The sequence below is a fragment of the Bubalus bubalis genome, chromosome 15 (genome assembly GCF_019923935.1).
Source record: "Bubalus bubalis isolate 160015118507 breed Murrah chromosome 15, NDDB_SH_1, whole genome shotgun sequence".
Taxonomy (NCBI): Eukaryota; Metazoa; Chordata; class Mammalia; order Artiodactyla; family Bovidae; genus Bubalus; species Bubalus bubalis.
The window spans coordinates 37,038,965-37,065,111 of record NC_059171.1 but is presented as its reverse complement, the minus strand read 5'-3'; the positions used below and the strand labels follow the sequence as shown (position 1 = coordinate 37,065,111).

The 26,147-nt window shown below is 39.8% G+C and overlaps 1 pseudogene; it reads left to right on the top strand.

The window, feature by feature from the left end:
- Positions 1-7,269: 7,269 nt before the first annotated feature.
- On the top strand, positions 7,270-8,626 carry LOC123464928 (annotated as a pseudogene).
- The last annotated feature ends 17,521 nt before the right edge of the window (positions 8,627-26,147 follow it).

The following is a 26,147-nucleotide window of genomic DNA, read 5'->3' as shown; positions in this document are numbered from 1 at the left end:
CATTTATCTATACTATTATTGCTATTATTTTTATTACATTCTCAGCATTCAAAGTCTATGATAATCTAGAAATGACATCAAAACAGATACATGCAATACATACTTATATATCAATATCAAAACCAAACACAACACATGTATGAAATATATGAAAGATTTTAGTTAATTTCCTTTGATGTAGTTTTAATTTCCTTTGCATGTTGAAATGTCTCATTATACTTTCAATAAGTGGTTGGAAGAGCTTCTGTGTGACTTTACCTTTCCATTTTGTTCTTTTCAACTGATATTTATTGGATTGTTAGGTGGCAGATGCTTTTGTGTGCATTGGACATCAAGTGGAAAACAGTACTAATACATCCCTACTCTGATAGGCTTTAGAGTCTAGCAGTGAGTATATTTATTAAACAAAAGATTCCAAGTTTGGTTAATTATGTTTGGGGAAATACTATGGGAAGGTATAACTGTCATCCACTGATATTTTAGTCTTCAGACAAAGAATAAAGTGAGCTATTTAATTCATTTTAATAATAGTTTCTCAGACTATATATCCTAAATAAGTAAACCTTTGCTCTTTTTGCCTAAATTATTTTAAAACCAGAACTTTGTGAGCGGTGGACTTATCCTGGTAATCAGACATTTAATAGCTTAGAATAAATAAACAAAGATTTTGAACCAAGTTATTGACAAAATCAGAGTGTACAAAGTTAATAAAAGAAATTTAGGTTGCTTCCATGTCCTGGCTATTATAAACAGTGTTGCGATGAACATTGGGGTACACGTGTCTCTTTCCCTTCTGGTTTCCTCAGTGTGTATGCCCAGCGGTGGGATTGCTGGGTCATAAGGCAGTTCTATTTCCAGTTTTTTAAGGAATCTCCAGACTGTTCTCCATAGTGGCTGTACTAGTTTGCATTATAATAGCCAGGACATGGAAGCAACCTAGATGTCCATCAGCAGATGAATGCATAATAAAGCTGTGGTACATATACACAATGGAGTATTGCTTAGCCATTAAAAAGAATACATTTGAATCCATTCTAATGAGGTGGATGAAACTGGAGCCTATTATACCGAGTGAAGTAAGCCAGAAAGAAAAACACCAATACAGTATACTAACGCATATATATGGAATTTAGAAAGATGGTAACAATAACCCTGTATACGAGACAGCAAAAGGGGACTGATGTATAGAACAGTCTTATGGACTCTGTGGGAGAGGGAGAGGGTGGGAAGATTTGGGAGAATGGCATTGAAACATGTATAATATCATGTATGAAATGAGTCGCCAGTCCAGGTTTGATGCACGATACTGGATGCTTGGGGCTGGTGCAATGGGACGACCCAGAGGAATGGTATGGGGAGGGAGGAGGGAGGAGGGTTCAGGATGGGAAACACATGTATACCTGTGGTGGATTCATTTCGATATTTGGCAAAACCAATACAATATTGTAAAGTTTAAAAATAAAATAAAATTTAAAAAAAATCCAGAATTATAAATAAATAAATAAATAAAACCAGCTTGAACATTAAAAAAAAAAAAGAAATTTAGGCACAAATTCCTCAGCAGTAAATAATACTTTTGAATGATCAGTGCATTGAATGAATGAATAAATGAATTTAGCAAACAGAAGAGAAATTTAGTTCTGAATGTAAAATTCTGAAATATATTCTTTAATTTCAGATTGATTCCACAAATTGACTATAAATTTTGGCAGGTCATATTTTATCTCTTTTAAAGATAAAGATTTTTGCCCTTTTAAAACAAAATAATTAAGAGAAGTAAAATTGTGTACTTTAAGTTTACAAACTACATTAACTCTTTTAAATTAAAGTAGGTAATAAATGAGATAATGTTATAAAATTTTATGTTTCAGTTTTATCTGACATTTAAAAGAGCTATGTTGATCAATACTGCAAACATAAACAAACCTTAGATATCATAATGTGTATTGTATTCTTCAAAGAAACTACATCCCTCTTCAAGGCAGAGACTATCTTTTTAACCCAATTAAATTAAAGACTATAAGCATCTTTGCAAAGAACAAAGGTTTCTATCTATAATTAAACAACCAGTGAATAATTGTTTCCTGGTATATTTATCTATATATATTCATGCATAGGTATACCTCTATAGCCAGGCAACCAGTCATTTAAGTTTTTGCAAGGGTAACAGTCATTCTTTCAATAAGCCTTTTTTTGAGCATCTGCTATGTGCAATGCTGAGATAGACGTTGAAAAAAGACAAAAATAAACAAAATTGGTCCCTGGTTTTGCATAGGTCATGATTATTATCTAAAGATCATTCTGTAGATATAAATTTTGTTAATCATTTGTTTGCTTGAAGGCACTAATTTTCTTTACAGAAACCATTTGGTTCATGTCATTTGGAAGTACCATAGAATATAGTGTGAACTGAATATTTCTTGAAATAATTTTCAGCCTTTATATTGAAATTCTTTTATAGTTGAAATTTCAGAATTTGAAGTTTTGGACTTCCATTAGTCTAAAATTTTTGTGTCAAAGTTTTTGTCTTGATCTCTTTCTTACTCTCACTCACTTTGCTACATCCTCAAGTATATACATATAGTTAGAATTTTCTGTTGTTAAATCATTAACCAACAACCCCCTTCCTTCTTTATACCATACTTTCTTATTCTCTGTGTGTTTGCATATGTGTGTGTTTACATATCACACACAGTATTATTACTTTAACATCAAACATGAGACTACTGCTGTATGTAGGGCACAGTGAGATACACAAAAATGAAAAAGAGAGAAAGAGGTGAGTGGGGTGGGATGGGAAGAAATTCTACTCGTTGAGAATCCAAAATAGCTGGCAAATTAAGCACAACTTAGAGAGCCAATGAATCTACCTTCAGGTTCATCTATTTTAATTCTTTAAGAAACCACCAAGTTTGATCACAATTTGGTTTTCAATCCAGATTTGATGTCTGCTTGCTTATGGCTTATAATTTTATTTTTCCCCTTCTTTTTTGTTTCTTCCTGGTCATTCACATTCATTCCTCTTTCTTCTGTTAACCCCAATTTTCATCCTTTATAGAAGGCAGTAATTGTGGGATATTTATCAGGTTTCTCTGATCTTCCTGAGTCAAGAGGGATCTAAAATCTCAAAGACTGAAACTCAAATTAGCATAAATGAGTCATACTGGAATGCAGGAAGATTCTAGCTTTTATACTTTATATCAGAGAAAGAATTGGTAATAATGTATTTTTATGTGCTAAATTAAGTGATTATCTTTATGAGTTATTCCCCCTCTTTCCTAGTGTAGGCGGCTTCCTCCATTAGAAAGGGAAAGATGTCTGTGACAACTCCAGTTTCCATCACCTTTAGTATCTGTAGTCCCAGAGGAAGAAAGATACTTCATATCTTCCATTATCCATATGTTAAATCTCAACAAAAAGTGACTGGCTTGTGCTTGAGCCACATTCTTGAATCAATCACAGTGATTAGGAAAAGAAGTTTATTTGCTTGGCGAGCTTAGAGCATGTTCCCACCCACAGAGGGACAGAGATAGAGTAACATGTTTACCAGTCCCTGCTACAGCCACTTGGAAAAAGAAATATTGAGCAAATAATCAATATTCATTATAGGGAGCATTCCAGGGCACTATTTTCTTATAGACCTGGCTTTATTTGTCATATTAGATGCAAAAATTCTACATTAAATAAGTGCTATCATGTGTCAAAAGCCCATTGTTTAGACATGTAACTTTGTCTAAATGATACATGGTAAATTGTTACCCTGAGTGTAGGTTGACTTTTTTTTTAAGCATGTCTGTTGCTGCTGCTAAGTCACTTCAGTCGTGTCCGACTCTGTGAGACCCCATAGATGGCAGCCCACTAGGCTCCCCTGTCCCTGGGATTCTCCAGGCAAGAACACTGGAGTGGGTTGTCATTTCCTTCTCCAATGCATAAAAGTGAAAATGAAGTCGCTCAGTGGTGTCCTACCCTCAGCAACCCCATGAACTGCAGCCTTCCAGGCTCCTCCGTCCATGGGATTTTCCAGGCAAGAGTACTGGAGTGGGGTGCCATTGCCTTCTCCGAAGCATGTCTGTTAATAGTGCCTAAGGATGACAAGTTGCAACACAAAAACAAGGAACATGAAATCTAGATCATGTAAGAGCAGAATCATGTTAACGACAGTGCAGCCTATTTTAAATCCATTAGAAAAGCTTCAGTAGGTACCAGTAATGAGTTTTAAAGTACCCAGGTCAGAAATACCAAGCAAGCTGCTAGTTCATGACACAGGATTCATTAATCATTGACATTGCCTGCAAAACTAGGCTGTTAAAATGGACCAAACAGGCAGTTGGAGGAGATGCTGATCCATGAAATTTTCAGACATGAGGATTGCACAGAAATTAACCATCATTGACAGCTTTATAAGAAACTGAAGATTGTTGCTATTGTAAGAAAAGATTAGATAAAATGACTTGAAATATTCTAGCCAGACAAATGTTTCTCCATTTAAGATATCAGAGTAAAACAACCAGAAGCTTAGCAACTAGAAGCTCTCTTCCTTGCCTTTTAATCCTATTTGCTGGTTTCACTGATATACTTCATCACTTGATAAATTACAATGACCCATTGCACTGAATTCTTGCAGAGACTGGACATCTGGGTTAGCCTGCCTGCTTCAATTATCACCTGTTAATATGTGTGCTTACAAAGAGGCAAGTGTGTTTGTTTCCAAACTTGTTTCACCAGGTCACATTACTATAATAAAATAATTCAATATTAATGAACAGAGGTAATATTTACAGTAAAAGAGGGCTGTTTCTATGAAGATTAAGTTAAATCCACTGTAAATTCTTGACTAACATAACTTCCCAGAAAAAATGCTGTATAAATAGGTGAGTGTACCCTTTATGAAAGTGTACCCTTTATGGTTGTGGTGACTACCTTGGTTGCCACTTCAGAATCATTTTCCTTCATTTTCCACTTGGGGTATCTTCATATGCTCCCTTCTAATTCACTCTCTTTCTTCTTTTTCCAACTTCTTATTTTCTGCAAGAAGCTGAACAGCCTCTCTCCAGCTTCCAAGTGCTTTGGGCGAATGAGAAATGCTGGCAGGAGATCCAAGGGAGGGAGACTTTGAGTATTTATGGCCCTTGACCCTTCCCTGTGGGGTCACATTGGGTTTCATAAGTCCCTGGAACTAAGTTCTCATTTTTTTTAATTTTAATTTTTTGGGCATATAGTTGATTCACAATGTTGTGTTAGTTTCAGGTGTACAGCAAAGTGATTCAGATATATATATATATATATATATATATATATTCATTCTTTTTTAGATTCTTTTCTCATATAGGTTATCACAGAATATTGAGTAGAGTTTCCTGTGCTATACAGCATGTCCTTGTTGGTTATTCATCTTATATATATTAGTGTGCCTGTGTTCATCTCAAGCTCCTGGCTTATCCTTCCTCTCACATTTTTCCCTTTTTCTGACTTACTTCACTTAGTATGATAATCTCTAGTCCATTAATGCTGCTGCAAATGGCATCATGTCATTCTTTTTTATGGCTGAGTAATATTCCATTGTATGGAAGGCAATGGCACCCCACTCCAGTACTCTTGCCTGGAAAATCCCATGGGTGGAGGAGCCTGGTAGTCTGCAGTCCATGGAGTCGCTAAGAGTCAGACACGACTGAACGACTTCACTTTCACTTTTCACTTTCATGCATTGGAAAAGGAACTGGCAACCTACTCCAGTGTTCTTGCCTGGAGAATCCCAGGGACGGGGGAGCCTGGTGGGCTGCCGTCTATGGGGTCGCACAGAGTCGGACACGACTGAAGCGACTTAGCAGCAGTAGCAGCAGCAATATTCCATTGTATACACATACATCTTCTTTATCCATTCATCTGATGATGGGCCTAAGTTCTTATTTTCTTATAGGTAGGCTCCTCTCTCTCACTTCCCATAGTTATTTTTTATTCTTTCCATTCAGACCTGTAGGTGGGAACTGTGCTCAATTTTTACCAGCCCTAGTGTCCTCTATTATCCCTTCGTTTCCCCACACTTTGCCCACAATTTTGTTAGTAGTTCCTTTTTTTCTGAACATTAAAAAAAAATATTTATGTTTAAATCTTTGGCCGCACTGGGTCCTCATGCCTGCATGGGGGCTTTCCTCTAGGTGTAGAGAGCGGGGGCTGCTCTCCACCGTGGTGTGCAGGCCTCTCATCGTGGTGGCCTCTTGTGGTCGAGCACAGGCTCTAGGCATGCAGGATCCAGTAGTTGTTGACCAGAGGCTTAGTCGCCCTGCCACATGAGATCTTAATTCTTGGAGCAGGGTTCAAACCTGTGTCCTCTGCATTGGCAGGCAGATTCTCAATCACTGGGCCACCAGGAAAGTCCCTATAGTCCCTTTTTAAAACTCACCTTGACTTAGCCATTTTGAGTGTACCAGCGGTTTCCCGCCAGCACCCTGACTGACGTGCTGGAGGAGGATAAAGAAACTGGGTGCTGGCGCGAGATCTCCTGGATGCAGATCTTCACTTCATTTCCTGTGTTAGTGAAGAAAAGTAGAGTATCTATAGCACCTTTTCAAACTCCAACTTCTAATTTATTAAAATGTAGATAATAATGAATTCTACTCCACAGGCACACAATCTTCTACCACCAGGTGGAAAATCAATTATTTAGAGCTTTTTTGTTTAACTCCATATCTGGCACATAAGAACTGCTTATTAACTTTTGGTAAATAAACTGTTTTATAAATAAAAGACAATATTTTCTCATTCACATTCGATTCCTGGTGACTTTGGCAGTCATTACAGCCTTCCTCTACAGCCTTCAGGAGGAGTATTTCTTACGTGAGTAGGAAATTAGGCCCATCTGAAGAATTTTCACTAGTGTCTCATCCTATTGGCTCCACACACAATCTAAAACAAATCCTGCAAAATTGAAATGAGCTAAAATAATAGGACACAGAATGGGAGGCGTGCGTTATTTTGGACTTAGAGCCACACGGGCTGGGATTTTTAAATATCTGTCTTTCTAGTCAAATCAACTTATTATAAAATGGCTCCTTTGCTAAATTATCTTGGTGTGCTCTGTACTGACATTTCAACAGCTTGCTATGTAACACTCATATAACCTTACATAGCACTTACTGTGTGCCAGGCTTGCTCTAATTACTTTATGTATATAAACCTATGACCCTCTGATGTAGTTACCCTTTCACAATTCCCATTTTACATGGAAAGAAACTGAAGCACATGGAGGTTAAGTAACTTGCTTAATGTCCCATGACAATACACAGTAACATCAGGGTCATTATACTTAACTACCAGTTTGTATTCGCAGGCAGCAGAGAAAATGGTATGTGTTTACTTCATTTTCCTCTTCCAACACACAGAAAGGCTTCATTTGCTAGATTGCCTTGCAACTAGATAGGGCAAAATGACTGAGTTCTAGCTAGAAGAATGTAGGCAATAATGATATGAACTTTCTTCCAGGCATGGCCTTTAAAGTAATTTTCTGCAGTCTTTCAGATCTCTCTCTCTCCTTTGTGGCAACTAGGAAGCTAATGGTTCTACATAGGGCCACCAAGAGATGGAGAAGTACTCCCCAGTCTATTTTTAAGGGTCATATGAATGAGAAATAAACATTTGGTGCATTAAACCCCTAAGATTTGAGAGTGCATTTACTTAGACATACCTCAGTGTATCCTGACCAGTAAAGGAATTGGTATTTTGAATCAGACCGCTTTAAATAAGTTATAATATGTGACATTGGCTTCATTATTAGGCATCAAGAAGATCCATGTCACAGGCTGGGATTATGAGAAACTAGCTATTCTGTTTATACTGTAGAAGAGCAGCTGGAAAAAAACTGTACTTCTAGTAACTCCAGAGACAGAATAAGTGCCTTTAACTTGTTAGCTTTAGGAGAAATGGATGCATAAGATGAGAACACTAGTGTCTATTGGCTATTACTGGCTGCCTTTGGCAAGGTTATTATGCAAAAAAATCTGACAGCAACTAGCCAGTATGTAAGTAGAATTGAAAGAGAGTAGCATGCAGAAATTGAGTTCTTGCCATGTCAGAAGTCTTCCAAAAATTAAAGAAGATGCTCCTTTCTTTTAGTTTCTTTTCAGAACTGCCATCTTTTAGTAATTTGCCAAAATGACCAGCACAAAGGGAAAGGCGTTCCCACTACACATTCTCTAGGCCTTCTAGAAAACTTGGAGTTGTTCCTTTGGCTACATACAGGTGAATCTACAAGAAAGGTGATATTGTAGATATCAAGGGAATAGACACTTTTCAAAAAGGAATGTCGGACGAATGTTACCGTGGCAAAACGAGAAGAGTCTACAATGTCACCCAGCATGCTGTTGACATTATTGTAAACAAACAAGTTAAGGGCAAGGTTCCTGCCAAGAGAATTAATGTGCCTTCCAAGGCTGTTAAGCACTCTTAGAGCAGAGAAAACCTCCTGAAACGTGTGAAGGAAAATGATCAGAAAAAGAAGGAAGCTAAAGAGAAAGGCACTTTGGTTCAACTGAGGCACCAGCCTGCCCTACCCAGAGAAGCACTTCATAAGGACGAATGGAAAGGAACTTGAGTTCAAATTGAAGCCTATCCATATGAATTCACGGCATGATGGGTGTAAAAAAGATAGAAGACCTGGACTGTAAAAAAAAAAAAAAAGATGTGATGTTAGAAGACATTCAATAAAAGGTTTAATAAAACTTCTCAGTTGAAATAAAGTAATCTGGGCAAAGACAGATGAAGACTGTAGACTTTCCAAGCACTGCCCCAGAGAGTCTTCAAGAGAGGGAATGGGACAGGCACAAAGCAAGCAAGCAGAGAAATACATCAGGTTGGAAAATTCTTCCTCTCAGAGAATTATGTGTGTGGTTGCTGGCACATGGAACCTACAGCAAGAAGAGAAGACTACTGATTTTTAAAGGAATTGCGTGCCTGAAGAGATCACAACTTTGGCTTTAAAAATTCCTTTGGATGAGACCTGACACAATCTTTTGGTCCCAAACTTTGGAAGAAGAGTCAAGCCTCAAAGGGGCTTCCCAGGTGGTGCTAGTGGTAAGGAACCCAGGTGACAAAGCAAGAGACATAAGAGATGCAGTTTCAATCCCTAGGTCAGGAAGATCACCTGGAGGAGGGCATGGAAACCCACTTCAGCATTCTTGCCTGGAGAATCCCATGGACAGAGAAACCTACAGAGGCTACAGTCTATAGGATAGCAAAGAGTGGGACATGACTGAAGCGACTTAGCATGCACATGCACGCAAGCATCAAAAGCTATTTAACCCCGAAAGAAGGCATGGTCTTTAACACCCGCATCAGTACAGGCCAAGGAGAACCATGAACAAGAAGGAACTTCCCTGGTGATAGAAACAGGGGTGCTAAAGATCAATGGTCAAATGTATTCCCTGTCAGACCAGAAAGAGTGGTAGGTCAGCAGAATAAAAGACCACACATGCACTTATTCTTGTAGCTGGAACAGCTTTAGAGTCTCAAATTGACTGATGGTGCTGTCAAATTGCCAGGTATAATGTGTCAACTTAGCAGCCATATGTTTTTTTAAATCACAGAAAAAGCCTTTCTCACCTTGAAAATGTCAACTTGATAAAAAAAAAATAGATACATAGGATCACCATGAACATAATGAAATGCCTCATGGTCATTGCCATAATTGCTAGTTCTTCATTTAGGAAATGTCTGGTAATTGTAAAAATATTCAGGGCAATTAAAATTTCAGTGAGTGTGAAAGTGATCCTGCACAATCAAATTGATTTCCAGCTGGCAATCACACCCCTATGGTCTTACCCAAGTTGGGTTTCTGTGTGAGGCAGTAACACCCCTGCTTATTGGACCAAGATATTTCTAGCAGCGTGCCAAAGAGGTCCAGTGCAAAGGAGAAATATGGTCTGTGTTTCTCTACTGCCTGAAACAGCCAGTAGGCACATTGTTTTATATTAAAATAAACACAGTGTATTGTAGATGAGATTGCAGCATCGAGATGAATTTTTGAGATGAGATATGGAAGTGCAAATACATTTATTTTTGCAGCATTGGCAAACTTCAGCTTCCATGGGCTGAATCACTTGGCAGAGACAAGCCTGCCTGCCTTAGTTAACTGAGAAACTGGGAGGCGAGGATGAACAGAAGGGGAGAATGGCTGTAGGAGGCAATTTACAATTTAGCAGGATGGATATTGGTGCCTCCTTAGATATTTATATCAAAAATCCCAGTGGTCTTAACTCATTGGATACGAGAGCAAAATTCAGGTCTAGGACTTTCAAGGATGCATGTTCCTTACAAGTAATTGGGGTTGATTGTGATGGATGATGTCTCCTGGGCAAAATGAAGGTGGAGCAATGGCACACCTAGGTCCTTTATCCCTCTTCATTTCTTTCCCTTCTTCCTATCCAGGCCTTCAATTCTAATCAACACAATTCAAAACAGTATTACTCCATACAAAGATAGATGCATTTCTAGATAGGTAGATGATTAGAGAAATCAAAATATAGAAAGAAAAAAGAGAGATACAGAAAGAGAGAGATTCCATGAGTTACTGGAATTGTTACTTACTCCTTCCCCATCCCACCTGTTCTCCCGCCTTAGTGCCGGGACAGACCAAAACCAAGCTCTGTGGGGACAACAGTGGGATCTTGTGTCACAGCCAGCAGGACACACTGTATTTTCGCTGGGGTTGGTGAAGAGGAAGAATGAGAGTCTACATGAGGCTGACAAGTGGCCAGCATCCCATCAAGGCTTGAGAGTCTGTAAGGACATAAAGACAAGAACCCAGAAAAGGCAGAGTCCTTGCAGGACTTGGATCCAGATGAATCACAATCTAGCAACAGCCCTGTGTTTCCCACTTTCTTCCCCTGTTTCAGTCGGTCTGAGTTGAGTTGCTCTTTCTTGCTGTTAAAATATTCTGGCCTTGGCATTGACATGTACACACTGCTGTGTTTAAAATGGATAACCAAGAGGGATCTACTGTAGAGCAAAGGGAACTCTGCTCAATGCTCTGTGGCAGCATAGCATGTGGGTGGGAGAGGAGTTTGAGGGAGAATGGATACATGTATATGTATGTGTGCTCAGTCGCTCAGTCATGTCTGACTCTTTGCAATCTCATGGACTGTATGTAGACTGTCAGGCTCCTCTGTCCATGGGATTTTCCAGGCAAGAATACTGGAGTGGGTTGTCATTTCCTTCTCCAGGGGATCTTTCCTGACCTAGGGATTGAACCTTTGTCTTCTGCATTGCCAGGCTGATTCTGTAACACTGTGCAATCTGGGAAACCCGTGTATGTGTATGGCTGGGTCACTTTGCACTGCACTTGAAACTGTCACACCATTGGTAATTGAGTATACTCCAATAAAAAATAAAAAGTCAAAAAAATATTCTGGCCTGAAGCAGTACAAAGGGAGAACTCTAAGCCCAGAAGTAGTGGTGCAGAGGGAATGCGGAAACATACTCTTTGCACAAATGACTTTTGCTTGATTGAGTTGACTCTGATTGAGAATAAAATTTGAGTCTTTATTTATGTGTTGTTATGATTAGAATTAAAATAGACTCATGATAACCAACTTATTGGTAACTTTTTGAAGAATTTAAACATAAAGCTGTATATACACATTTTCGTTTCTTACATATGATGCCCATGATAGCAAAGAATTTCAGGGTCTTGTGGAAACATTTTTTTAAAGTTCTCAAGGATTGGGGATCACAAGAGTGTGCTTAGACATGAGATGATAGAATATGCAGATATGGATGGCATAGTTGAATTCCATCTGACCCTTTTCCATTGGCAATTTAGAAACTCCTAAAGTTTCAAGCTGGTTTTAGAAAAGGCAGAGGAACCAGAGATCAAATTGCCACATCCGCTGGATCATGGAAAAAGCAAGAGAGTTCCAGAAAAACATCTATTTCTGCTTTATTGACTATGCCAAAGCATTTGACTGTGTGGATCACAATAAACTGTGGAAAATTCTGAAAGAGATGGGAATACCAGACCACCTGACCTGCCTCTTGAGAAATCTGTATGCAGGTCAGGAAGCAACAGTTAGAACTGGACATGGAATGACAGACTGGTTCCAAATAGGAAAAGGAGTATGTCAAGGCTGTATATTGTCACCCTGCTTATTTAACTTCTATGCAGAGTACATCATGAGAAACGCTGGACTGGAAGAAGCACAAGCTGGAATCAAGATTGCCGGGAGAAATATCAATAACCTCAGATATGCAGATGACACCACCCTTATGGCAGAAAGTGAAGAGGAACTAAAAAGCCTCTTGATGAAAGTGAAAGTGGAGAGTGAAAAAGTTGGCTTAAAGCTCAACATTCAGAAAACGAAGATCATGGCATCTGGTCCCATCACTTCATGGGAAATAGATGGGGAAACAGTGTCAGACTTTATTTTTGGGGGCTCCAAAATCACTGCAGATGGTGACTGCAGCCATGAAATTAAAAGACGCTTACTCCTTGGAAGGAAAGTTATGACCAACCTAGATAGCATATTCAAAAGCAGAGACATTACTTTGCCAACAAAGGTTCGTCTAGTCAAGGCTATGGTTTTTCCTGTGGTCATGTATGGATGTGAGAGTTGGACTGTGAAGAAGGCTGAGCGCCGAAGAGTTGATGCTTTTGAACTGTGGTGTTGGAGAAGACTCTTGAGAGTCCCTTGGACTGCAAGGAGATCCAACCAGTCCATTCTGAAGGAGATCAGCCCTGGGATTTCTTTGGAAGGAATGATGCTAAAGCTGAAACTCCAGTACTTTGGCCACCTCATGCGAAGAGTTGACTCATTGGAAAGGACTCTGATGCTGGGAGGGATTGGGGGCAGGAGGAGAAGGGGACGACAGAGGATGAGATGGCTGGATGGCATCACTGACTCGATGGACGTGAGTCTGAGTGAACTCCGAGAGTTGGTGATGGACAGGGAGGCCTGGAGTGCTGCGATTGATGGGGTCGCAAAGAGTCGGACATGGCTGAGTGACTGAACTGAACTGAAAGTTAGGAATATCTTTTAGTCCCCTTTGCATCTGCCAAAACCAGCTCTGTAGACTTAGTAGTTCTTTCTTCTCCTAAAAATAAATCTGTAAACATTTTGTGAAAACTCCCTATAACCAACTCTACCATTTTAGAGAGGGTCTCCTACCCTCACCATTTTTCACTGAAACTTTCCTGTTTCATCCTGGGTTCAAGTCCCATTGCCTCACATCTGGTATCTACCAATCTACTCATCTCTGTATTCTGATGCTTTGTCGGGACTCTCTCTATTAATCCTGGCTCTCCATTGCTTGCTGCCTTTCTAATTTTAATGGCCTTCCAAATTCCTTATCATATCCTAGTTTCTGGATGCCCTAATAGGCATTGTCAGCCTCCGCTTGCTCAAGAAGAGATCTTGGACTCTGGTCTCTCTGATGGATTATTTTGTTTGCCCTTCAACTCCATCTTTACTTGGCTCCACTATGGGTAGAGTCTAGAGAGGTTGAATTTTTTAGCCTACAACAGCTTATCCTTTACCCTGGTTTCTGGTTGGGATTAGCAATGGGAAGCACTTGTGGGTTAGTAGGAAGCAGTAAGAGATGCTAGCCAGCTACTGATCTGTTTGTTTCCCTCCCCCACCTGGCAGAAGGTTGCTATCCTACCTGTAAGCCATGATTCCTCTTGGATCGCTCTCCCATGAGCTCTCTCCAGGTCTGGTAACCATTCCTCACATCGGCCCTGCAGGCATGGCTGTTACTGCCCCGCATGTTTCATCACCTCTTGGTGGTTTCTCTTAACTGCCCGTGTGCATGCATGCTCAGTCACTTCAGTCTTAACTCTGCTTACACCTTTGTAAAAGTTCCCCTTTTCAAGTCTTCACAATTACCTCATTTATATATTCCATCTCTTTCCCATAAGGACCCTGAATAAAACACTCCTTGTTTCTAAAATACTGCTCTGAACATAATAGGACCAAAGTACACCAAGAGACCTTAAACTCTCTTCTTGAATTGGCCCTTTATAAAGTAGCTATTGAGCAAACATGTTGTCATTACTTAGTCGCTAGGGCATGTCCAGCTCTTGAAAACCCATGGACTGTAGTCCACCAGGCTCCTCTGTCCATGGTATTTCCCAGGCAAGAATACTGGAGTGGGTTGCCATTTCTTTCTCCAGGGGATCTTCTCAATCCAAGTATCAGACTCACATCTCTTGCATTGGCAGGCAGATTCTTTACCACTGAACCACCTGGGAAGTCCTGCCCCACTATATACATCACAGTAATAAAAGAGGAAGGCAGGGAATAGGTTTTTCCAGGCTAGAATACTATTTCTACAGCAGTGGGACCCGAATGCTTTCAGAATCCCCCAAAATGACTCGACATCGTCACTAGGAGGGGACCCACATGCCCATGCTTCCCTCCAGTGGCACTCACAGTGTCCTTTAAGATGACCCCTGAGCACTCCATCTTCCTGCCACACTGCATCCCACAGTCCCATCACTCCAGCCCAGGGAACCCTAGTTACATCATTTTCCCTCCTCTAGGTCAAAGCAGTTGCTTCTTAAGGTTCTTTCAGGAACTTCATCATGTTTGACTTTAAGTGTTTTCCACCAGATCCCCCTGGAACGCTCTGTCTCTATTAGAGTCACTGCCTTTATGTGAGGCTGTAATTTTCCTCGCCTTCTGAAGGACAGAAAAAAAGAGTAGTCTCCAAAACTCTTGAAATATCCATTTGTTCCTTTTGAGGTACAGACAATATGTTCCTAAGTTCCAAACCAAGTCATGACTGATGGAGTTGTTGTAAAACAGGAGTATTTTTGTACAGTTTTTCCTCTTCTCCACACATCCATCAATACATGTGTTGTATACATTGACAACATGCCCAGAAAAACTGATTTGTGAAGGTTTTATCTAGAACTTAACTAGCAAAGTCATAGAAGAAACTCTGGACTTTCCAAATATGCCAATTACATGGTAAGATGGAACAGTGCAGTGATTTAGCAATGAAAGCACTGGACTGAATTGCCTGCAATGAAATCCTAGCGGGGACCTTAGGGATGCTCTGTAATCTCTGGGCCTCTATTTACTCATCGGTAAAATGGAGATGGTAATAGTGTGTACCATAGAAGGTTGATTTGTGGATTAAATTGAAACCACATGTAAAATGCTTAACATAGCATTCAAATTACTTTAGTTAGTACTGTACTATTATTTTGATTGATAATGTCCAGTTTCCATTCTTGATTTGATTGCTTCAACTCTCTTCTGCTGGAAAACTTTCTGAAAAATATTACCTATATATACCACCTCTGGGGCTTCTCAGGTAGTACTAGTGGTAAAGAACCTGCCTGCCAAGGCAGGAGACATAGGAGATGAAGGTTCGATTCCTGGGTCAGGAATATCCCCTAGAGGAGGAAAGGGCAACCCACTCCAGTATTCTTGCCTGGAGAATCCCATGGACGGAGGAGCCTGGCAAGTGACAGTCCACGGGGTCACAAAGAATTGGACACTACTGGAGCGACTACTGGAACAAAGCTAGTGGAGGTGATGGATTTCCAGTGGAGCTATTTCAAATCCCAAAAGATGATGCTGTGAAAGTGCTGCACTCAATATGCCAGCAAATTTGGAAAACTCAGCAGTGGCCACAGGACTGGAAAAGGTCAGTTTTCATTCCAATCCCAAAGAAAGGCAATGCCAAAGAATGCTCAAACTACCACACAATTACACTCATCTCACATGCTAGTAAAGTAATGCTCAAAATTCTCCAAGCCAGGCTTCAGCAATATGTGAACCATGAACTTCCTAATGTTCAAGCTGGTTTTAGAAAAGGCAGAGGAACCAGAGACCAAATTGCCAACATCTGCTGGATCATCGAAAAAGCAAGAGAGTTCCAGAAAAACATCTATTTCTGCTTTATTGACTATGCCAAAGCCTTTGACTGTGTGGATCACAATAAACTGTTAGAAATTCTGAAAGAGATGGGAATACCAGACCACCTGACCTGCCTCTTGAGAAATTTGTATACAGGTCAGGGAGCAACAGTTAGAACTGGACATGGAATGACAGACTGGTTCCAAATAGGAAAAGGAGTACGTCAAGGCTGTATATTGTCACCCTGCTTATTTAACTTATATGCAGAGTACATCATGAGAAATGCTGGGCTGGAAGAAGCACAAGCTGGAATCAAGATTCCTGGGAGAAATATCAATAACCTCAGATATGCAGATGATGCCACTCTTATGGCAGAAAGTGAAGAGGAACTAAAAAGCCTCTTGATGAAAGTGAAAGAGGAGAGTGAAAAAGTTGGCTTAAAACTCAACATTCAGAAAACTAAGATCATGGCATCTGGTCCCATCACTCCATGGGAAATAGATGGCCAAACAATGGAAACAGTGTCAGACTTTATTTTTGGGGGCTCCAAAATCACTGCAGATGGTGACTGCAGCCATGAAATTAAAAGACACTTACTCCTTGGAAGGAAAGTTATGACCAACCTAGATAGCATATTCAAAAGCAGAGACATTACTTTGCCAACAAAGGTCCGTCTAGTCAAGGCTATGGTTTTTCCAGTGGTCATGTATGTATGTGAGAGTTGGGCTGTGAAGAAAGCTGAGAGCCGAAGAACTGATGCTTTTGAACTGTGGTGTTGGAGAAGACTCTTGAGAGTCCCTTGGACTGCAAAGAGATCCAACCAGTCCATTCTGAAGGAGATCAGCCCTAGGATTTCTTTGGAAGGAATGATGCTAAAGCTGAAACTCCAGTACTTTGGCCACGTCATGCGAAGAGTTGACTCATTGGAAAAGACTCTGATGCTGGGAGGGATTGGGGGCAGGAGGAGAAGGGGACAACAGAGGATGAGATGGCTGGATGGCATCACTGACTCAATGGATGTGAGTCTGAGTGAACTCTGGGAGTTTGTGATGGACAGGAAGGTCTGGCATGCTGTGATTCATGGGGTCGCAAAGAGTCAGACACGACTGAGCAACTGAACTGATATGAACTGAACTGGAGCGACTTAGCATGCACACATGCATATTATCTCTATTTCTTTGCAGTCCATTACCCCCTAAACCCAACTCTACTTTATCTCCTGATTCTCTTGTTCTGTTGAGATTTCTTTTGCTAAGTTCTTTTAGGACTTCATGTTGACCAGTCCAACAGGTACTTGTTAACGGTTTGTCTTTGAGCTCTCTAGACTTTGAATAAAGTTGATGCTCCCTTCTTGAAATGTTCCTGAGTCTACAACTATTCCCTGTCTACTCTTTAGCAATGTATCCTAAGAAACCTACCCCTATCCTTCTCCCTAACCTTTAAATAATAGAATAACTCAGATCTCAGGTTTGGGATATCTGGTCTCCTCACTCAACATCGTAACCCAAAGCAACCTACCTCATTTCTGTACCTTCAAATCCCACTTCTATGTCCAGGATCTGGTCAGGACTTCCCATGAAAAGTCTCTAAAATAACACGAATGGGAAATGTCTATGTGCTATGATACAGACTCAAGTAAAGTGAACTTTTAATATTGCTAGCATAGAATTTCAAATTCTGGAACCTACTCTTTAGGCATATATGATGTGGCTTACTGATTTGCAGAATTATTGTCATATAATAACATAAATTGTTTTTGATAAGGACTTTTGAAGAGAAGGAAGCTTGATTTGCTCAGGACTTCTCATAGTATATTACTCTCCTCATGTGGGGTGCTGTGTATTACCAGTATTTTGAGTGAATCTTGGTGAGAAATGAAAAAGGAAACTTATTCAGATGTATAATTTGGTGGGTAACACTCTTGCTAATTAATAAAGCACTGATAATTTTTATTTCTTCAGTCCTTGAATTCATCCTTGATTTCTTCGATCTAAGCTTAAGACCTTTAGCATCATGAGTGGATGGTAAAATTGATCAAATAGCTTATACGGGAGAAAAAGAAACAAGGAGAATACAGCATTTCATCGTGTCAGACTAGGTTAAGGCTAAGCCTAATATCAGGTGGTAAAAGAATCAAAGTCTTATTTTGCATAGTCCGTTAATGAGGAAAAAAGAATTTATGCTGCTATCAGCATAAATTCATTCAAAAGGAGGTAGATGAGAGACTAACTCTTCCTTATTGTCCTAGGATAGTTGGAGAGATCAAGTTTAGCCGAAAGATGGGATGCTGAGAATGTGAACACGGAGACAGAAAACAGAAGCTACGTCTCCAAAAATGACAGTGCATGAAGCTGCTGATTACGTAGGTCACAGGACGGCGGCCAGAAACCTCAATGCCCACAAAATATCTTGAAGTTAGAAGTACTTGATTTTAAACATGAGACTTCTGAGAAGCCGTGGAAGAGCTGAGATTCAGAAAATGATAAAACATGACAAAGTCTCAAAGGTTTAATTCCTTGAGGTTTTTAAAGTCCAGTGAGTCTCAGGTTCTTCTGCTGCTTGCCATTGAATATTTTCCACATTATCTTTTACCACACCAAATAGCCTCAGCCAAGGTCATCCAGTAGGAGCATGGTGAGAAGGGTTTGTGACCCCAAGCTACACAGTATATCAGTAAAAGTGACATTCTTCTAAACAAATATTTCCCAAAGCTGTGATACCAGTTAGAATCGATTTGTCTGGCTCTGGTGAGGTGAAGTGGACTTTATTGAACTTGAAGGGAGGGAGATTCTCTAGATCAAATGCTTATCCAAAAATCTCTTATGGATGCTGAGCACAGAAACCTAATGAAGGTGGGGTTACTTCCAGAGATCTTTGCACAAAATAAAGTGGAATTGCCTTTTACTCTTCATCACTGGGTGTCAATGGAAGAAGCCAAGTTAAGAATAAAGGAACTAAGGAATTCTATTCCTGGTAACTATGTGATAATTATACTTCTGCCAAGGGTGAGGATGTTTTCCAACAACTCTGGCTAGGAGTTCTCAGGAATTCATAAGCCATCATAACTATGCTACATGTAAGATTTCAGAATCCCAAGTATGCAAATTATTTAGGAGTGATTATAAAGTTTGACAGTAAAGATTTCCAGTGGAAGAAGTTTACATACCAGGACCCAGATATCATGTTATTTCTCTCCAAATGGACCTGAGGCTTTGTGGTGATCAAAGGAATACATCCCCCCCTCTTTTTTTTTTCTTGCACAATTTCACTCTGTGCCTACCATCTTGATAATCCATACAGGCATGAATTGGTGAGACCTGGATATTAGTTCATACTGAGCTGTTGAATTTTTTAAATTTCTTTTTGGTTGTGCTGGGCTTCTTTGTTGCTGTGCGTGGGCTTTCTCTAGCTGTGGCGCTCGGGCTTCTCAGTGCAGCAGCTTCTCTCGTTGTGTAGTATGGGCTACCGGGTGTGCAGGCCTCAGTAGTTGTGGCACGTGGGCTCAGTTGCCCCTTGGCATGTGGGATTTTCCCAGGCCAGGAATCGAACCTGTGTGCCCTGCATTGGCAGGCAGGTTCTCAACCACTGGACCACTAGGGAAGCTCTGAGCTCTTGAATTTTTGAAAATGTAAGAATGAGGAAAACTTAAAACACAACGTTTTAAAAGGAGAAGTCATGTAATGCTCCATCCCACCCCCAATAATACAGGAAATTATATGAAGAAAGAAGAGCTTAGGAATTTTTTTCTTTTACACATTCAAAGATGGAGACACAAACATATATATTTATTCCCTGCCTTACACTTTTTATAAAATCTCTCTGTGCAAGGGTGTTTAGGGTTAGAAAACTCAGAAAAATATTTTCAAGTTTCTCAAAAAAACCCCAAAACTGTGTTTTTTGATATTTCACTGCAGTGTCTTAAAATGTATTTTTGGATTTCCTTTTTCTCAAATGTAGAGACCAATATTTTGGACTGTGTTGGAAATAGCTTCCTGTGTTGGCTCACTCTATTCGTTAAGTCCTAAGGTCTTTCAGGGCAAAGGTAATATCTTGGTTTTGTGGATGAGAGAACTTTGGGGCTTGTAAGTGCCTGTACAAAAATCCTTCATTCTTCCCGGAGATTGAGTCCCTGAAATGTACCAATGTCAGCAGAATCAAAGATAAGATCAGAAAAATCAGGGAGCTTGGGGAAACATATTCTGAAACATATTATTATTTTAAACATAAACATTTCCACAAAACATCTATGTGTAAAAACACATATACTTCTTCTGATAAGATTTCTTCAGAATCATCTTCTCTGAGTTGATTCAGGAAATTATACATATGAAATTGTGATCTCCTAGGAAAGAGTCTCCCACAATTATCCATTATGTGTGCTATAGTTCTTTTTTATATATTAATCTTTTTATTGGAATATATTAATAATTGGTTTACAGTGTTGTGTTAGTTTTTGCTGTGCCATATGTATACATATATATCCCCTCCCTTTTGAGCCTCCCTACCACCCAACTCCCATCCCATTCTTCTACACTTCTTAGTAAAAATATTCACCTAGATTTTATTGGATTTAAGTTGAATGTGTTTTGTAATTATGTCTCCACTTACCTCATTTTCGGAGAAGGCAATGGCACCCCGCTCCAGTACTCTTGCCTGGAAAATCCCATGGACAGAGGAGCCTGGTGGGCTGCAGTCCATGGGGTCGCTGGGAGTCATACACGACTGCGCGACTTCACTTTCGCTTTTCCCTTTCACGCATTGGAGAAGGAAATGGCAACCCACTCCAGTGTTCTTGCCTGGAGAATCCCAGGGATGGGGGAGCCCGGTGGGCTGCCATCTATGGGGTCGCACAGAGTCGAACACGACTGAAGCGACTTAGCAGCAGCAGTATCTCATTTTCTCAAGACTTAGGAAATGTTTCTGTATCTTGGCTTTTCACATATTGTGATGGAGCTTATGATTACTCTTCCCAACTGACATCCTATAAATGTATCAGGGGATGGGTTGTAGACAATCTTCATCTCCATCACCTCCCCCCAAAGCCCACAACCAGATTTGTACAAAGAATAAGGCTTACTTAACTCTTGATAAATTAGCCTGTGTAAGAGTTTTAAAGTGAAAAATACATCAGCCAAAGTGTTATATAGATTTTAAAATTGTATGGGCACAGTTTGATCTCTTATTTTCCAGTTGCAGATGCCAACATGGTGATTAATTCAAGGTAAACGTACTCAGGTTTTAATAAATTATAAAATGTCTGATTCACTTCTCCCTTATTCCTACCTGTCTTTATTATGAAAGTGACAATCTGTGGCAAATCTGGGTTTCATTGAACTTTGGTGTAGGTTACCAGAAGAAAATAATGTGGAGGAACATTTATCAGGGGTCAATGTTCATCCAAGCACAGACACAAGGATATATTCTGTCTTGTAAAGAAGTGCTGCGGGTGGGTATACCCAATGATGCAGGAACTTCTTGTTCACATCAAAATTAGTCAGCCTACAGGAATGTAAAAATGTATTTGAAGAAATATGTTAATGTTGCTCTTCAAGAAATGGTACTGCGGTACTTTTATCAAAAAAGTTTCCTTATCCAACTTGTTTCAGTATAATTTTGAAGAGGTGTTACATTGAAGAGGAAGTAGGAGTAAAAATAGAATAGGTTTATATATTCCATCCCCAACAATGGATTAACTTTTTGGCTTTATTATGGTAGCGTTGATGTTCAATGAGCCAGAGGAGAGTTCTGTTCATGAGGCTGGGAATCTGATCTGTCTTCATTTTCATTGTGCCTCTAGCCCTCATATCATAGTAACACTCAAGTATATTTGGTGAATTAATGAGTTAGTGAGCGCTACTCTCCACCTAAGTCTATTGTTCACCATGTATGTTTTAACACATCTGGACTCTGACCTGGACTTCATCCCACTGGCATTGGACACCTGCCTTGAACCCACTCAATGAGGTCTTACCAAACCACTGACCTCTTAATAGCCTCCTCCCTTGGAGTTTAACCCTGTCCACCATATACCTTCTCCTAAACTGGGTTGGCCAAGAAGCTCATTCAGGGTTTTTGTAACATCTTACAGAAAAACTCCAAAGAACTATTTAGCCAATCCAATAAATAGATTATTTATAAGTGAGATGCTTACATGATTTTTGAATCTCAGTTCTACTCTTTATCTGTGCCTCTAATGCCTCACCAACAAAATCTGAATTCACTGGGTGTAGGGCATAACATCTAGGTTTAGAGACATGTGCAAAACTTGATATTCACCTTAGTAACCAGTGCCACAGGGAGCATGGTTCTCCTGCCCTGATTTGTATTTTCATTAAGAGCCTGCCCTAGCTTGTCTCAGGGCCAGGCCTTTCAGAGTTACAAACAGCAGAAAGACAGATGGACATCAGAGGGAAGTATTTTAGTTCACTGTAAGAAAAATAATTCAAATGGGGTTAGCAAATTACTAAAACCCTTCAGATATGGACTTTATGGCCATCTGTTGGGGGTCAGTAAAAAAAAGTCTCATATAAAAAAATGTATGTATACCATAACTGCGGCAACTGCAGTGGGTACTGCTATTTTGTTAACTTTTCTTATTCCATAGATGTTTTATGTCTCCAGGTATGCAATCCAGAGAGCTAAAAATTAATCGGTTAATAACAATCAAAGCAGTTCATATTTGGGCAACATACATCTTAGCAGGAAAAAAATACATTTTTAAAATACCAGTAGTTTTTATGGGTGAATTATCCAAACTCTAATCAATGTTTGTTATATGTGTTTCAACACAGGACCTTTTTATTGTGTCTAGGCGATGACTCTGTACATAAGCTCTTTCCTCTTGCCTAGTTATAGAATGTGTTGCTTTGAGAAGGCAATGCTGTGCAGCTGTGAATAAATTTTTAATTTTCATCCCCTGGAACCTTTGTGTCATCCTTGGGAAATGCCCAGCTAAATTCCTAAAAAGTTGAATAAACAGTTAACTTTGGAGAATGAAGTTTATTTTAAACGCTATTTAAGGAACTGCTCTACTGAATTATGTTATGGGACAAATAATTGCTTGCTCATTTTATATTTTTATATTGTAGTATAGCTGATTAACAACCTTGTGACAGTTCAGGTGGACAGCAAGAGGCTCAGCCATACATATACACGCAGCCATTCTCCCCCAAGCTCCTCTCCCATTCAGGGTGCCACATAACTTGAGCAGAGTTCCCTTTGCTATACAGTAAGTAGGTCCTTGTTGGTTATCCATTTTAAATAGAGCATTGTGTATCTGTCCACCCCAAACTCCCTAACTGTCCCTCCCCCTATCCTTTCCCCACCCTGGCAACCATAAGTTCATTCTCTATGTCTGTGAGTCTGTTTCTGTTTTCTAAGTAAGTTCATTTGTATCATGCCTTTAAGATATTTGTTTTACTTTCCCTATAGTTATCCCTGTAAGTTATCTGCAAGACTATAGTGATGCTGCACTGTCACCGCCTCAACTTTAATGACATGTGTGCTGCTGCTGCTGCTAAGTCGCTTCAGTCGTGTCCGACTCTGTGCGACCCCATAGACAGCAGCCCACCAGGCTCCCCGTCCCTGGGATTCTCCAGGCAAGAACACTGGAGTGGGTTGCCATTTCCTTCTCCAATGCATGAAAGTGAAGAGTGAAAGTGAAGTCACTCAGTCGTGCCCCACTCTTAGTGACCCCATGGACTACAGACTACCAGGCTCCTCCGTCCATGGGATTTTCCAGGCAAGAGTACTGGAGTGGGTTGCCATTGCCTTCTCCGAATGACATGTGTAGACATTTTCAAATTTAAAGAGAAACCTGCGAGGACCGTATCTGTAACACACATTTCTGAACTGCTAGCATCTCTGTTAATTAGCCCTGATCTTTAACTTTGGAAAGTAATCAAGAGAGATTATCTGAGCCTCTGTTATCACAAGAGAATCATGGATGAAATTCCGTTCAAAATAAGAGTAAAATCAGGAGAGAACACTGGATTGAGAGCTTTAATCAGCAGGCTGGAGTTCTGCTTTTCTCACATATTGATTTTGGTAAATTGCTTGGCTTCCTTGGACCTCAGTATTCTCTTTGGGAAGATGGCATTAAAAATGTCTGCCCTTCATACTTAGAGTTTATCAGGATTACTTGGAAAATAAATATGTGAGGGCATTTATTTTGTAAGCACAAAGTAAGTTTCACCGCAAATCTAATCAAGTGTGTGGTGTCTTCGAAATTTCTCCCAGGCAAGATTGCAGGATAAATCCTATTCACTGAAACTCTGTCATCTTCTCTTGGAAGTACTGGCAGCAAAGATGAGTCATTAAGAGAAATGTTGTTATTATTACAAAGATCGTAAGAGAAATAAGAATAGCATTGACAGTACACATAATTAATATTCACACTTAGGGGAGCTTAGAACTTCTCAGAATATGGTTCCCGATGTGAGCTGCCTGTCGGCAATGTTTGATGTCTGTTCCCTCTCTATTTTCTCATCCTGGAAGTCATCCCTGGTGGATCATTCGGTAGAGAGTCTGCCTGCAATACAGGAGACCAAAGTTCGATCCCTGGGTCAGGAAGATCCCCTGGAGGAGGACATGGCAACCCACTCCAGTATTCTTGTCTGGAGAATCCCATGGACAGAGGAGCCTGGTGGGCTACATAGTCCATGGGGGTCACACGAGCTGGGCACGACTTGGCGACTAAACCTACCTACCAAAGTATTTCTAGACTCTTGTTCCTTGAGCTCTTGGCTGGCATTCTACTCAAGGATCCTGACTTTGATCTGACGTCTTGCTTTGTAATTCTGATTTAATTGCTCTGCCTTCAAAATATGCCATATTCTCAAAAGTCTGAATCCATAACTAGTTTATTAAACTGATGGATGATAAACATTGACCAAATTCCTGTTATTGAGCTGAATTGAATGTGGTATAAATGGCTGGACTTGACTTTGGAGCTGAATTGAGTGTGGTATAAATGGGAGACCTTGACTTTGACATCACTGTGTACTAATGACCTACTATACAGTTAGAACCTTCAGAACTTTTCTTCAGAGGTGAGAAGTGGAGAGGTCAAAATTTTGTCTAGCAGACTGTTTTATATGACTTAGAATTTAGATTAAGAATCATGAGTCACCAACTTTTAAAAATAGAAAACTATCTCACAAATTTCCAGCTTTCTGACTTCTCTTAAATATCAGATCATGTAGTGGCACTGGGTCCTTCATGGCAAAAATAGCAACGACTAAGAAGCAGCTGGTTTCTTTAGGAGGGCAATCTGTGTTCATTGTACCAGGGTCCCCACCTGTACCACTTCATTTATTTATGTCATCTGTGTGGCCCCTGTAGGACCTGAGTTTGTGACCCTTGAAACATTCACGGAAATAACCTAATTAAATCCATTCTCCTAACCAGTTAGTCATGGATGAAATCATGAACAGATGGTTTAAGGTGAACATATGTTGTTGATCTGTTTCTCTTACTTCATTAACTGTTTTGCCAGCATTTTAAACAGTCTAATTATATGTCACAAACTATAACTGGAGCAGCAGTTTACAAGGGGATAATCTAGGGTTTGGCTGAACTTTTATTTTTTTTTAATTTTTAATTTTTTTTAATTTTATTTTATTTTTAAACTTTACATAATTGTATTAGTTTTGCCAAATATCAAAATGAATCCGCCACAGGTATATATGTGTTCCCCATCCTGAACCCTCCTCCCTTCTCCCTCCCCATTCCATCCCTCTGGGTCGTCCCAGTGCACTAGCCCCAAGCATCCAGTATTGTGCATCGAACCTGGACTGGCAACTCGTTTCATACATGATATTATACATGTTTCAATGCCATTCTCCCAAATCTTCCCACCCTCTCCCTCTTCCACAGAGTCCACTGAACTTTTATTTTTAAATTTCAAATGAGAGCTGCTTTGAGGTTTGATCTGCAGTTCAAAGTAGAATTTTACCAATTTAGTATTATAATATAGGTGAGTCTTAGGCATGTTCCAAATGCCATACTTGACACACTGTTGTGATGTCATAAGAGAAATGTCATAGGAAATGACGTCATAGGAAATGACGTCATAGGAAATGACATCATAGGAAATGACATCTTGTGATATCATAGGAAAGCACCACTGATGTGAGGTTTTTACAACATACAGTTACACAGAATAAAGCACCTGCCGTGAAATATCACCATGAGTGATATATTAGAGGCAGACAAAGACCTTAGAGACATGATGTTAGTAGCACTGTGAAGTTTCCAGAGTTCTCTGAAGGCTTCACAAACTCTTTCCCTCAT